At 47.6% G+C, this 14,957-nt stretch overlaps 1 long non-coding RNA gene and 1 pseudogene across 2 annotated transcripts in view; one reads left to right on the forward strand and one right to left on the reverse strand.

Annotated features, from left to right (window-relative positions):
* LOC309662923 (nucleoporin p58/p45 pseudogene) overlaps positions 1–2,764 on the reverse strand; it is a 5,299-nt pseudogene extending 2,535 nt beyond the window's left edge. Inside the window, exon 1 of the transcript in view lies at positions 2,729–2,764. The product of the transcript in view is annotated as a nucleoporin p58/p45 pseudogene (transcript). The remainder of the gene's footprint in view (positions 1–2,728) is intronic.
* Positions 1–14,957, forward strand: part of LOC309662635 — a 930,148-nt gene that overhangs the window by 199,340 nt on the left and 715,851 nt on the right. The gene's annotated exons all lie outside the window — the stretch shown is intronic.

A 14,957-nucleotide genomic window follows, 5' to 3' on the forward strand; every position in this document is an offset into this window, starting at 1 on the left:
AAGAAAAGAAGAAGAAAGCCATGAGGATGGACTGAACAGGTGAAGTGAAAATAGTGTGGAAGTGTAAGGACAGAAAAGGGACTCCTCAGTACACATACACATAGAGTGTCAACTTTTGGACCATGTAAATGTTTTTTACATCCAAAAATATCCTTACTCTCCAAAGGTTCAACAAAGAAGAAAGAGGAAAGGGAGAGGAAGAAAGAGAAAGAAAGGGAAAGAAATTTACTGTTCGAGAGATAAAGCAAATACGGCAAAATGTTAACACCTGATGAATGTATTCTTTACGTTTTCCATGGGTTTGAAATTTTTCAAAATACAAAGTGGAGGAAAAGAACGGAATACAGCTTGGCTTTAACTGAGTTATTCTGCCCTCTGACACCAGCTCCACTGGCTACTATTTGTCTTCAACAAAACATCCAGTTCGGTCAGTCTTAATATTGAAATAAAAGTTCAAATTATTCTTATTTAAAAAAACAAAAACAAAAACCAAACCCACTGACTCGGCACTTGTGTCGAGCTGGATATTTCTGGTTCACCGTGCGAGTGTTACTAGTCTCTCCAAGTCTCTCTGGAGAGCCGGGCTGGCGTGCCCATCCTCCCCCTGCAGACTCCGTGAGGCCTGGCCTTGGGCAGGTGACCTCGAGTGTGGCAGAGTGAAAACCAGGCCAGAATCTCCACAGACATGATGCACCCCCGGATCCCCAGCTAGGACACCTCCCCAGAAAGTCTCACAGATCCCACAGGGTAGCAAGAGGCATATTTCTCGTGCTCCTGACTGAGCAAATACCTAATGATTAGTAGGAGTTAGGAATATATATTATTTTTGGCTGTGTTGGGTCCTCGTTGCTGCTTACGGGCTTCCTCTAGTTGCAGCGAGTGGGGGCTACTCTTCATTGCCGTGCGCGGGCTTCTCACTGCGGTGGCTTCTCTTGTTGCGGAGCACGGGCTCTAGGCACGCGGGCTTCAATAGTTGTGGCTCACGGGCTCAACAGTTGTGGCTCGTGGGCTCAGTAGTTGTGGCTCGTGGGCTCTATAGCGCAGACTCAGTAGTTGTGGCGCACGGGCTTAGTTGCTCCGTGGCATGTGGGATCTTCCCAGACGAGGGCTCGAACCCATGTCCCCTGCCTTGGCAGGCGGATTCTTAACCACTGCGCCACCAGGGAAGCCCCCCAGATTAGCCTTTTAAACCCCAGTGAAAGCTGCACAGAACTTCTCATTCTCGCCCTTTGTTAGTGACCTGCTCCTTAGACAAGCCTTCCTGGAGGCGACATGTAAGAAAGAGCACTTAGAATCATCTCTTCCTTAGGGAAAGCACTTCCTTGAGAGAAACCCCGAATACCTCAGAGTTGTGCCAGACCTACAACCTCAACGTATGACAAGACACTCCCTGCACACGGGCTGAAGCCCGCTGGAGGGCTCTGGGCTATTTCGGAGACTGAGCTTTACAGCTGGGCGGAGCACTGCTGTCTGGGGCCCAAGAGGGCTCTCATTCTGGCTCCGGTCCTCTTAGTTTTCACCCTTGTGGGACACTTGTGTTGGTGAAACGCTTAGTTCTCCTAGTTTAGAGTTTCTTTTTCACATGTGATCTTCGAGGAGCTGCATTTTCCCTGGCACCTGGCTGATTCAGATACCACCTCTAGAACCTTTCTGGGCGGCTGCGACCTGGCCATGATGGAGAGCAGGGGCACGCGGTTGTTGGTTTTTGTACGAGAAGCTTGTGTTTGTGTGAGAATGTACTATTTCCCCCTTTCCAGGCACCACACCTGGCACCTAGGAGACCTCACCTAAGTCCAACCAAATAAATTAGAGAGTGAGGTTTAACAGAGGGTCCTCACGCTTGTCCCTTACAACCACTGACAGAGCAGGAGAGCTGCATGCCACCAGCATGCAGGCGACACACCCTAATGTCTCTGCACACCCTGCCTCCTGTGGTTTGCTTTCAGTCCACTGGACGGGCTTGCATACCCCACCCAGGATGTGAGCTGGTCCGAGAAGGGCCGGGGGAAGAGGAGGAGAGAAGAAAGGACCCAAACCTCTTACTCACAATCAGGAAAACATACATTTGATTCCAACAGCTCCAGCATCCCTGCTGCCTTAAGAAGTGAGACCCACAGGGGCCTTCACGGTGGCAGAGATCGATGGCCGGCGCACCTCTAAGTCAGCTGATTTCCTGCTCCGTCCCCTCGTCCCACCCACACAAGACACTCACGCAGGCACCCAGAACAGTCGTAAATCAAGTCCAGGGCGGCACAGAGGCAGCAGGGACATTCAACTGGAATGCCAAGGCACAGGTGCTTGTCACCACTCACCGTGACTTCCAGACCCGTGAACTGCACTCTCCTTGCTCCTCAAATGGGGCAACAAGGCCTGGCCTACCTGTCTCACGGGGATGCACGGAGACGTGCTCAAAACCACAAAGCACGGCAACCGTTCGCTATGATGAGCGCTGAGGGGGGAGACAGGCCGAGGGCTCACGCTGCACTCGCCCGACGCGCGCCCAGGGACTGAACAGCTGAGCAGTCACAGCACGGGCCCACTGACAGCTTCTCGGGACACCACAGTTCCCTGCCATCTGGGGCTCCCGTACACACCAAACACACAGCGTCGTGCGAAATCCCATCCTCACTCTACAGTGCAGTCTGAGACAGTCTAGCACGTGGACGTTTACCAGGTTTTAACTGTCCCTGCCCTAGCCCTCTTCCTAACTGTTCCCCAGTTTCTTTACGGGGAATTTCTTTTCCTCTTCTGTCTCACCCCCCATAGTGCTGGGAACAGAGGAGAAGTGACCATGGCACGAAGGAAGACCCAACTCCCTCTCACTCTGCTCTCTCCCAAGGTTTTAGGAGCAGTCGAAGCACAGTGTTCACAAGCTCGTATGACTATGAAAATCTGCAAAAGCAAGACATGTTACCATCAGTGATCAGGTAAGTCCTCTGCCCCTTGCACTCTCTCTCCCGACCAAGAGAGGACGAGGGGAAGCGGAGCCATCTCGATACATCCGCCCTGGCTCAGCGGGATACAGCTGTGAGATTCGCACACGTCCCCTTGTACGGCTGCGTCACTGCTGGCTGTGCCGGAATTAAGAATGGCTTCCAGAAATACTTTATTTTAGGACAAATTATCCAATGTCAGCGCACAGTGGGCAGTGCCAGATGGACTAGCATGATATAAACTGCATGAGGGCAGAGGAGAAACAAAACTGGAAACTATCAAAGCCAGAAGCTAGCCTATGGAAAATTCTTCCACAGAATTTTTATCACTTATCAAGTCATTTGTCAATTTTTACCATTTATCTCATAAAATTACTAGAGACTTTCCAAAGTTTAAGAAGCCAAAAAAGTTCACACCACATTACCAATAATGGGCCATGAATCACCATAACAGCAGCAGCAGCTGGTCACCAGGCTACAGGAAACCCTGAATGGTGTATTTCCTCTGTGGAAAATGATACTGTAAAGCTACTGTCATAGAAAGAGGTCACACCTAAGAATACACAACTTAAGAAAAAAAATGGAAAAAAATAGAGAGGCATGTCAGGCCATGAATTCATTCATAAATGTTATTTTCCCAGAATGTGCTATCTGCAATACCTGCCAACTTTGAAAAATTGTCTAAGTACTTACGCCCCTCAAAACCTGGCGAGGGCAAGTCCTTGTGGGAAGACTGCCAAGCTGGCTCTACTGAGCCCCTGGTCTAGCCTAGAGATGGGCACATGCTTCCAGGTCAGCCAATTAAATATGCACATGTGCACGGGCACGCACACACACATACACACACACACACACTTTGAATCTTGAGGTACTGACACAGAACAGAGATGTAGTTGGAGTTTCTTTTATGGTCTTGGTTACACTGGCGTGATGATATCTCGTTCCTGCCGGAGCGAGAATTCTCAATTCTGCAGACTGTCCTTGATCCCTGCTGCTCCCAAGACTGGCCTCACTGCCCCTCTTCAATTCCCAAGGGTCCACCTTAAGTCAGGCAGGAACTGTTTCTCTTGTTTAAAACCAAGAACCCTACAGGATACTCACTGGATCTACAAAGGGATTTATGTCTCCTGGTATACCAATATGCCCAAGATATATGTGCTTATGTGTGTGTATTTTATTAATAGGTTTGTTTTTGTTTAAAATCGAGCTGTAAATAAAGTACACACAACACACATGCTTATAACTGCATGCAAAACATCAGGAAAAATACACAAGAAACTATCAACAGTGTTTACTCTGGGAAGTGAGATTATGAGGGAGAAAGAGGCTTTTACTTCTAACTCATACCCTTCAGTACTCCTTGAATTTTTAAGTAAATAAACAGCATGTACTATAATAAATGCATACAAAACTAAAAGGAGGGCCAAACCTACAGAATAAACTCTCACCCATGAGAAACGCTTCATCTCCTCTTGAATCTTTTTTTCCCCCTTCCTTGTAAGGCAATTCCCTCTGACAATATTCACCCTGAGGCTCATCTCCGTCCGTGGGCCAAGTTCAGTCTAACCACCCAGTGTTCCAAGGAGCAAGACAGAAACCTCTTTCTCTCAGAGAAGCAGAACTGAATTGCCAAATCTAGCCTTAGTAGCTCAAGCTCGACACACCGACTTTCCCACGTTAGGTGCTTCACGTTTAATGAGTAAAAAAATTCACGAATGAATGAGTTGCACCATAATGAATGAGTTGGCCTTATGATCATTTGTTTCTACAATATTGAATTAGTACAGCTAATTATAGTTAAATTCCACCAAAAACACCTTTGCTTTTTTGTTTCGTTTTGTTCTTACATTGCTTGATTCCCAGCGTCCTTCTTTACCCTGGTGAGTGAAATTCTCTCTTTAATTGTTCGTTACTTACACCTCATACAAACAGCACATTCTTAACAAATGCTGGAGAGGGTGTGGAGAAAAGGGAACCCTCTTGCACTGTTGGTGGGAATGTAAATTGATACAGCCACTGTGGAGAACAGTATGGAGGTTCCTTAAAAAACTAAAACTAGAACTACCATACGACCCAGCAATCCCACTACTGGGCATATACCCAGAGAAAACCACAATTCAAAAAGACACATGCACCACAATGTTCACTGCAGCACTATTTACAATAGCCAGGACATGGAAGCAACCTAAGTGTCCATCAACAGACGAATGGATAAAGAAGATGTGGTACATATATACGATGGAATATTACTCAGGCATAAAAAGGAACAAAATTGGGTCAGTTGTAGAGACGTGGATGGACCTAGAGACTGTTATACAGAGTGAAGTAAGTCAGAAAGAGAAAAACAAATATCGTATATTAATGTATATATGTGAAATCTAGAAAAATGGTACAGATGAACCAGTTTGCAGGGTAGAAACTGAGACACAGAGGTAGAGAACAAACGTATGGACACCAAGGGGGGAAAGTGGCGGGGGGTGGTGGTGGGATGAATTGGGAGATTGGGATTGACATGTATACATGAATATGTATAAAATAGATAACTAATAAGAACCTGCTGTATAAAAAAATAAAATAAGATAAAATTTTAAAAAAATAGTACATTCTGCCTTTATTACCAATTAGAAAGGAAAAGCAAAGTTAGAGACTGGGAGAAAATTAACGCTGCATTCATATTTGATTAGACTGATAGAAAAAGCACTTTTACATCCTTAACATGACAATGAGAGAGGGATACATATACAATATGTTAGACCAACTAATAGTAACAGTCCCTGGGGCTTGTCATTAAATTGGAGGGTTTTCCAAAGAACACCCCAAGCATTAGTGAATGCATAAGCATCTTCTCTCCCACTTTTATCCGTAAGAAAAACTACAGAGAAAAGAAATCCTGCCTAACCCACTGAATTTGGATTTGATTGTAATTAACTGTCCTTTCGCACCTGTTAATAGAAAACATTTTGCTATTTCTAAATTAGCACATATTGGAAGGGAAGATCATTTCCTGGGGCATCACTTCCCTCAGCTGCTCCAGCCTTCTACTAATGAGCCCAAAGTATTTAAATTTAACCCTGGCGAAGAAAGATTAACTTTACAAGGAGGAAAACACAGCAAGACAACTTCACAGTTGTCTGTGAAGGAGCCAGTGCCAGAGCTGGGCCTTTCTGGTTCACAGTTTCTCTCTGGCTTCACCTGCCAAATGACTTGATCTCTCCAGCATAAGACACAGATTTCAACAACCGTTACTTAGGGCACTGGGAAGCCTGAGCGGACCGTCTGGCTCCGACCATGTCCTCTGAGTGTGATGCTCAAGCTCTAGCGTGCCTTGGTCCTGTGACTCAGTAGCCACCCAGGGTGTGGTTTCTTTGTAACCTGCACTCCATGCCTCGTCCTTTGTCCTGGTAACCCCCCTAGGACACTAGACCCTCTAGAACCCGAATCCTGCCTGGCACATAGTAAGTGCTCAATGCGTGTGAGCTCTGACAATGAAATAATGATGATGCTGATAAGCTACTATGATCTCTGTCCACAGGGTCCACAACTTCACTTCTTGTGCCAAATTCTCCCCAAGCTACACCTAGCACTTGTGGTATCTGTACAAACTCTGGATGTTCTGCTCTACTGCCAACTATGGATGTCTTCTAAGATTCCACCCAGAACCAAATCTATCCCCTGGCACCTTTCTGAGCCCACCGGGTCAGTCTAGTTCTAACTCAGCCTACTGTCTACATGGATTATCTGCAACTGATGGGACATGCCCTTCCCGTGAATTGCTAACAGGGGTGGATGAGAAGAGTCAACCGCCTGGTCTTCACCTGTTTGCCCGAGCACACGCAGGTGCCAGGCTCTGTGGGAGGTACAGGACTACACGACGAATGTGACGCAGCCCTGGCTGTGACACAAGAACAGTTTGGTGTGGAGAGACATATATCTATAGACTATCATAAAACAACAGAGACGTGCTTATAACAAACTGCCCCTGGCATATTATAAAACACAGACCAAAGAAAGCCATCTGGGTGGGAGACAAAGGCCTGCTGGAGAAGGTGATACAGGATCCAAGTTTTAAAGAAAACGCAAAGTTAGGAGGAAAAGGGAATAGGGACCATCACAAAATGCCCCTCGTTTATAACAGAAACTAGCCTTTCCCAAGTGCCCATGTACCAAGATTTTCACCTGTGTCCATCTCATCTCATTGAGTTCATTCAACTACCTTATAAAGTAAATAGCGTCAACTCCATTCTCCTGATTCAGAGACCAAGGCAGAAAGGTTACCTCGGCCAGGCTCCACACCCATTCAATGGAGGAGCCTCATTCCACCCTGATCCAAGTCACTCCCAGACCACGCAACTTCCAGGACACCTACGACCTTCGTGGGACCACAGTATCGTGACGAAGGTCACAAGAAGGGCTTGTGCCTTTAAACAAGTTCACACGTGCCCAAACATTCCTCTTCATCCCCAAACACAATCTCTCCTCTTCCTCGTTGCAGCCACTCAAAGGCCCGTGAAGGGTAAGAAAATCAACACCCTAATTCCCTCTTGTCAGTCCCCTTCAACCTGAACTCTACCCTGCCCCTCCTCGGCCCTCCCGTTCCAGCACCATGTTCCCTGAGCGTCGGCAGCCCAGGACCACCACGCGCTCCACCTGCCCGCCGTCCTCCGCTCTAGCCGGCGCTGACGGCAGCAGCCCCGCACCTGCCTCTCCCAAAGGTGCACCCACACCTCGGCATCCAAGCATGCAACTTCTCCCCTGGCCACCTCTACCCGCCAAAGGTTCATTGGTAGATAACAGACGTGCTCTGGGGTCTGGACACGTGACACAAAAAATATAAGAACAAATACCATTGAGGAAACTGATACATAAGACAGAGCTGGACGCTCCCGTCAACGCTTTACTATAAGAAAAGTCACATAAACCAGGCAGAAATTATTAAAACTAAGAGAGCAGCATGACTGTCACGAAGACAGGACCCTTGAGGGAGGAAAAACAAAACAGAACAAAATCCAGACAAAATAAATCAATCTCCATACATCATTATGTTTAAATAATTAACGGAACCCTCAGACACCAAACAGCACAGATGCGCCAGTGGTTAACACTTAAACTCCTCGAGTCAGCGTCCCGACCTCTCCATGGCCCTCAATGTCAGTGACCTGATCTCAGCTGCACAGATGCGCTCCCACCACCTCGAACGGGGGCACATCTTGAAGCTGCTCGTGGTCACAGAGAATCACGTCCCTTCCAAAGTCTTCAATGCTGCAAGTTCTACCGTGCCACCCACCTCTCCCACGAGCGGTGCCACAAGCCCCCATGTGCCTCTGCAAACTTTTTAAGTATAAATTGAATTTAAGTTCATAGCAGCACTATTCAGAGTAGTCAAAAGGGAGCGATAACCCAAGTGTCTATCAACAGATGAATGGATAGAAAAAATGTGACTTATACCCACAACGGAATATGACTCAGGCTTGCTCGCTCTCTCTCTCTCTGTCTCTCTCTTTCTTTGGCTGCGCTGGGTCTTCGTTGCTGCGCGTGGGCTTTCTCTAGTTGCGGCGAGCGGGGGCTACTCTTTCTTGCGGTGCGCGGGCTTCTCTTCGCAGTGGCTTCTCCTGTTGTGGAGCATTGCTCCGCGGCATGTGGGATCTTCCCGAACGAGGGCTCGAACCCGTGTCCCCTGCATTGGCAGGCGGATTCTTAACCATTGCTCCACCAGGGAAGTCCCTGACTCAGGCTTTAAAAGGGAAGTCTGACAAATGCTCCAACACGGAATGAGCCTCAAGGACATGATGCCAAGTGAAACAAGCCCATCACAAAAGGATGAATTCTGCATGATTCCACTCATGAGTCACCCAGAGTAGTCAAATCCATAGAGACAGACAGCAGAATAGAGGTTATCAGGGGCTGGGGGAGGGGAGGAAGGGGAATCATTGTTTAATGGGGAGAGAGTTTCCATTTGGGCAGATGGAAAAGTTCTGGAGATGGACGGCTGTACAACCATGTGAACGTAGTTAAAGCCACAGAAGTCTACATTTTAGAATGGTTAAAACGGTAAATTTTGTTGTATTTGTTTTATCACAATAAAAAAGGTAAACGAAATTTAAAGTTCAATTCTTCTGTCCCACGAGCCCCATCTCAGGTGCTCACCGGCCTCACCTGAACGGCTACCACGTGCCAGCACAGATCACTGAAGGTTTCCGCCCCTGCAGAAAGTGAGTGGCTAACATGGGTTAGTGGCTGCTGACCACGTTTCCCTGGACTAAGGAACTGGCCTGACTGGTACCTCTGAAAAGCTACATTCCCATATTGAACCAGCCCACTGTGCTATCCAGCGTGCATTCATTCATTCATTCATTCATTCAGCAAGCATTGCTGAACACCATTCATCTTGGTGCCAGGCACTTGGTCTGAGTGCTGATAAATAAAAATTATCAAGACATTCTTGGCAGCTAACGCTTCCTAGGATGGCGGAGGAGCACACAGTTTAAAGAGAAATCACAATGTAACGCGACATGTGACCTTTCACCCACATAAGCCAAATGCTAACTGCCTCCGGACTTTGTTCTTTCCAGCACACATTCCAGAATGCTCTACGTTGCTCAAGGGCCAGCTCCCTAACCCAGTGCAGGCAGGTCACGCTGCACCTAGACTTCTGCAGAGTCTCCACTTCTCTCCTCCCCACCCAAGAGCTCATCTTCCCTCCCACTGTCTCAAAGGAAGAATTAGTCTTTACCTTCCCAAAGTTAATCCCGCCAACACTTCTTGATTCCATCCTCTCCTGCCTGTTCTGGGCCCCTCTCCATCCTCATCTCTTACCTCTCCGTATCCATAATTCCAAAGGACCCCCTACCCTTAGTCTACAGACAAGCTCAACTTGCTCTTAGTATAGGGAAAGCCAGGTTGTCCTCTCCTTTCCAATCCAACAGGGCTAGGCAAACTACTTCGGAGAAAGGCCAGGTAATAAACTTCGCAGGCTTTGCAGATCACAGGCCGTCTGTGCTGTATATTGCTCTTTACCCTTCTTTCACTACTCTTTAAAATGCAAAAAGCGCTCTTAGCTTGGGGCAGGGTGGAGGTGTACAGGGATCTGGCCCGTGGGACACAGGGCGCCAGCTCGATCTACATGGTACTCTCAGATCATTTTTTCTTAGGTACAGTTTTTGATGTGTCCCTTCTCTGTCCAAAAAGACAACACTTGGTGGTCTCCTCTCTTTCCATAGAGTAGGAAGGGTGGGCCTTCAATACCCCAACCCACCCTCTGAAAGTCCCAGCTCCCTCTCCCCTTCAAACACCTTTGAGCACCACCCAAATGGCCCACTCCGTGCCACCCTCCTTGTCCTGCCACCGGGCTGCGACCACACTGTCTAGTGATCCTTGCCCAGATCCATCACACGTGCAGAGCCCCGTGCAAACGCCACCACGTTTACAAAGATCACTGTCTCCGGTTACAGTGACCTTCCTGGCCTGCCACTAACCCAAGCTTCCCTAACCTATCGTGCCATCTCCCCAAGACACCGAGAACAAGTTATTCCTGATATGCTACAGTTGCTCAACGAAGGTTTTCTTAAAGAATGACAACTCTCAACTTATACAATATTGTAACTCAACTATACCTCAATTAAAAAGATTAAAGTAAAATGCACCTGCCCACACAAAGAAAGAATGAGAACTCTCATCTCCACGGGGGCATCAGAAGCAGAATTTGAGCTGTTCTCACCTTGATCACCACTAAGCACCACCACAGCAGGGCTGCACAATTCCTTGTCTGACCTGTGAATCAGAGAACCGGTTCCATTCCTCTGTCTACTGGGAGCGCCTCTCAGGAGACGGCATACCCCATAGGCCATCACCAAAGTCACCTATTTTTATATGATCACTGCTATGGACTGAACGTTTGTGTCCCCCCAAAATTCAGACGTGGAAACCTACTCCCCAGTGTGACAATATCTGGAGGTGGGGCCTTTGGGAGGTGATTAGGTCGTGAGAGCGGAGTCCTCAAGAACAGCAGTAGTGCCCTTATACATGAGACCCCAGAGAGCTCCCTCAGCCCTTCCACCGGTGGGGACACAGCAAGGAAATGACCATCTGTGAACCAGGAAGCAGGTTCTCACCAGCCACCAAATCTGCCTGCACCATGATGCTGGACTTTCAGCCTCCAGAACTGTGAGAAATAAATTTCTGCGGTTTATAAGCCAGCCAGCTTACGCTATTTTGTTAAAGCAGCACGAAGGGACTAAGACAAATCACCCCTGAGCAGATTCAAAGCTCTCAGGTGTCTGGGTAGTCATCAATGTCAAGACCAGCATCAATTAACAAGCATCAGGGGTTAATGCTCCTCAACACAGCCGAAGCCTTTCACGACACAGTGCAGACTGCAGGCAGGTCAAGGTCATTCTTCCACTCACTCCACAGGTACTTAGTAAGCACCTACTATATGCCAACACAGTGCTGGAGAGTGAGGTACAATAGGAAGCAAAACTGCCTCTAACAGCAAACTCTTTAATACAGCCAAACAAGAATGCGACGACATTTCTGAAACCAACATACACAGATCACGCAAGACAGTACACGCCTCAACGGTAAGGACCAAGATCCCTGAGACGCCCCACCTGGCCACCACGCTGTGCTTCGCTCCAAGTGAGCGCTCAATAAATACCGGCCACACAGAACCGCGCTCCAAATGATTACATCAAAAGCCTTCGGTAACTCTGGAAGGAATTAGGACTGACCTTTGAGTAATTACTTCAAGACTGAAAAAGGAACAGCAGCAACGCAGAGCCTCAAAACCACTCCAGGAATAATCAAAATAAGAGAAAGATGTTTGGGAACAGATTCTGCAGTTCAGTTTCTGTTAAACGGAGATGGCTCTCATCCTTCAAGCAGAAGAGAAATTAAAGTCATCGCCTCAATCCAATAGCTGGAAAATGTCTTTATCGTGAAAATTCAATTAGCAGTCTGTGACCTCCACGTCACTTCTCCGTCTGTAGCTCCACTCCCTTCCCGCTGAGGTTAAATGCACCACAGAGGTCAGGAAGCGCCCCATTTAGAAGATGCGCCCTCGCCTTTTTAGAATGAGCTGTGCTTTGATTTTACACCTACGCTAAAGAGGCTGCTGGGTCAACGTTTATACGCGGGTTCCGTGGAAATTATTTCGCAATTATTACCTGTGTGTACCAAACGGAACTTATTTAAGTTTCCAGGGTATTGGCAGTACGACACCACCACCACATGATAAAAGTGCTCAATTCCAATGCTTGGCCAAACAAGAATTGTCCAATACACTTAAAATCTGATAGCTTTTATGTAACAGCCACTTAATAACTATCATAATACCTGCTTGTAAGGTACTTTAAAACATAGAGGGCGTGGACTGAACTCATCATGGGATAAGAATGCCTGTTGCTGTGCACTTCAAGCTGTCAGACTTCATGAAAGATCACGGCACAACTGGGTATCTGACTGGTATAATATGGGTGCCGAGGCGCTCGCTGGCTAATTCAGGCTGATCAATTTCAAGCCATTCTAGTGTAAAGAGTGAATTATTCATAAACGTTTAGGGAACAAATCATATGACCTTAAACATTCATGCCCCCCACCTCAATTCCACCAATCTTTGTCTCCGATACTCTACTGCTGGTCTGTTAAATGTACATCACTGTAATCCTCCCACACCCATGATTCCATTCAAACAGCTCGCTCTAAATAGTCTTTTCACAGTAGGAATGTACAGAGGTACGCCTGGCTACAGAACTTTATACAGAGACTAGTCTATCTATTTATACCCAAACAAAGAGAATACAAAGCACGCCGTTCATGAATACTAAGCACTCAGCATTAATGACACCCCTTAATGATGGGTCTGCTGACCTCTAAGCCAGTGATACACGAAGCACGGATCTGGGCTGAACTCAACCACAGCCAGAGGGGGTCTGCTGGGTGCTGCCCTCCTCTCCCAGGAGCACCAAGTACGACAGCCACAAGCAGAGCCAGTGACCAGGTCGGAATTTCTGGCAACTTGACCCTTCTGGCCTGGTAATTCAGCATCCCTCATGTTTTCAAAATACCACAAAGCATCACTCTGTCCTTACTTTGGGTCTACCGTGTTCGAGGCAGTCCCTTTTTTGCCTTGGAAATTGCGCTGGCCTTAGCGCCGCCTAACACGCATCAGGAATGTCCACAGAGGAGTCCAGAGCAATCTGACGATTTTCTTTGTGCTTAGAACTTGAAAACTGCATTTTCTCAACACCGGGAAAAAGGGAAGTATGTCTTTTCATTGAAGATTTTCACTGAGAAGGAAACCAAAGCTTCGCAAAAACTGTCTTCCCAATTTATCTCCCTAACATCAGAACATTTCTCTGAAGTGTAGCACTGACATTTACAAAATTTCATTTAGACACCGTTAAGGACCATAAGGTTTCTCTGAAAAACCAGAGGGGAGGGGGAAGGGAATGCATGGTTACAAAATAAGAAGGTAGAGAAAACCATCCCAAAGGACGCAGAAAGGAAACACGCTCTCCCATATCCGACACACCTGTGTCAAGTGTTCACGCTATTAGAGCTGAACCGTGTCTCCCCAAAGCTCAGATGCTGAAGCCCCAACCTCCCAGGACCTCAGAATCTGGCTGTATTTGAAGACAGGTCTTTAAAGGGATGATTAAGTTAAATGAGGTCACTAGGGTGGGTCCTACTCCAAGAGGACTGGTGTCCTTGTAAGAAGAGGAGATGAGGACACAGACACACACAGAGGGACAACCACGTGAGGACACAGGGAGGAGACGGCCGTCTACACGCCCAGGAGAGAGGCCTCAGGAGGAACTAGCCCTGCCCACACCTGGATCTCACATTCCAGCCTCCAGCACAGGGAGGAATAAACGTTTTGAAGCCTGCCCCACCCTGTCTGTGGCACTTTGTTACGGCAGCCCTCGCAGACTAATTAATACACGCTATGCCATGCTCTGTGCCAGGCCCTGCTCTCGCTCCGAGGTATGGACAGAAAAAGCAGAAGGGAAGAGCTTTCAAGGTTGGTCTTGCCCCGGGCCCTCGTGTGTTTGGGTGGAACTCCGCTTTTTTCTCTACGCCTCTCTTTTCTCACCTGTATAATGGGATAATATGACATGAAGGCCATCATTAGGATTTCCTGAGAGAGTGAATACACAGTACCCAACAGAACTCCTCATACATCCCAAGCATGCAATGCACACTATCGTTTTTAAAACTGGGCCGCACCCAGGCCAATTCAACCTGTCTCTATGAGGTAGGAATTGGGCACCAGAAAAATCTGTAAAGCTCCTGGGGGCTGGGGCAGAGGTGGGCACACAGGTGGAGCAGAAAGATGAAGATCAGGAAGCCCGCCGGGCCCAAAGGCTTTTTTACCTTGAATCTCACGATGCCGTTGTTAAATCCACACTATTATTATTCCCAAATTAAGAACAGTGGCCAGCGCTGGGGCAGTTCTGGCAGGGGGTGGGAGAGGCGGAAACAGAGGTAAATAATCTTTTAGGCGCGCCGATCCTACGATCCTACGCGACGGCCCAGGGGAGATGTGTGGGGGCAGCAGGTGACACTGCTCTGAGCCCAGCAGAGCCAGGGCGGGGAGGAGGGTAGCGGATCAGTGAGGCCTCACCCCTCAGGGGGATCTGGGGTACCCCCTGGGCCTCTCCTGCTCCTCATCCAGTTCACCAGCCCAGCCGGCAACGTGCTCACATCAACACGCCCGTCCCGGCTCCAGGGTTACCTGCTGATTGCCTATGGGACCGCTTTACAAACAGCCCAGGGAAAATGCTCTTACAGTGACTGTGTTTAATCTTTAATGTGAAACATTCCATTGTTTGAGAAGGGGAGCTGTTTCTAATTGAATACATCTACAAATACGATGAGAAGGTATGAATTAAGGTGAAAGGGTAAAATGTGCCATTGAAAAAACAGATGTATTTTGGAACAAATCCAGAAATGTCTTCCTCCTGTTACATGTTAAGATTTCACGGGTTGAAGTCAAGCCAGAAACACGCATATTTGTGATGGAAAGAC

Source organism: Balaenoptera physalus (genome assembly GCF_965194825.1).
Source record: "Balaenoptera physalus genome assembly, chromosome: 6".
Classification (NCBI taxonomy): Eukaryota; Metazoa; Chordata; class Mammalia; order Artiodactyla; family Balaenopteridae; genus Balaenoptera; species Balaenoptera physalus.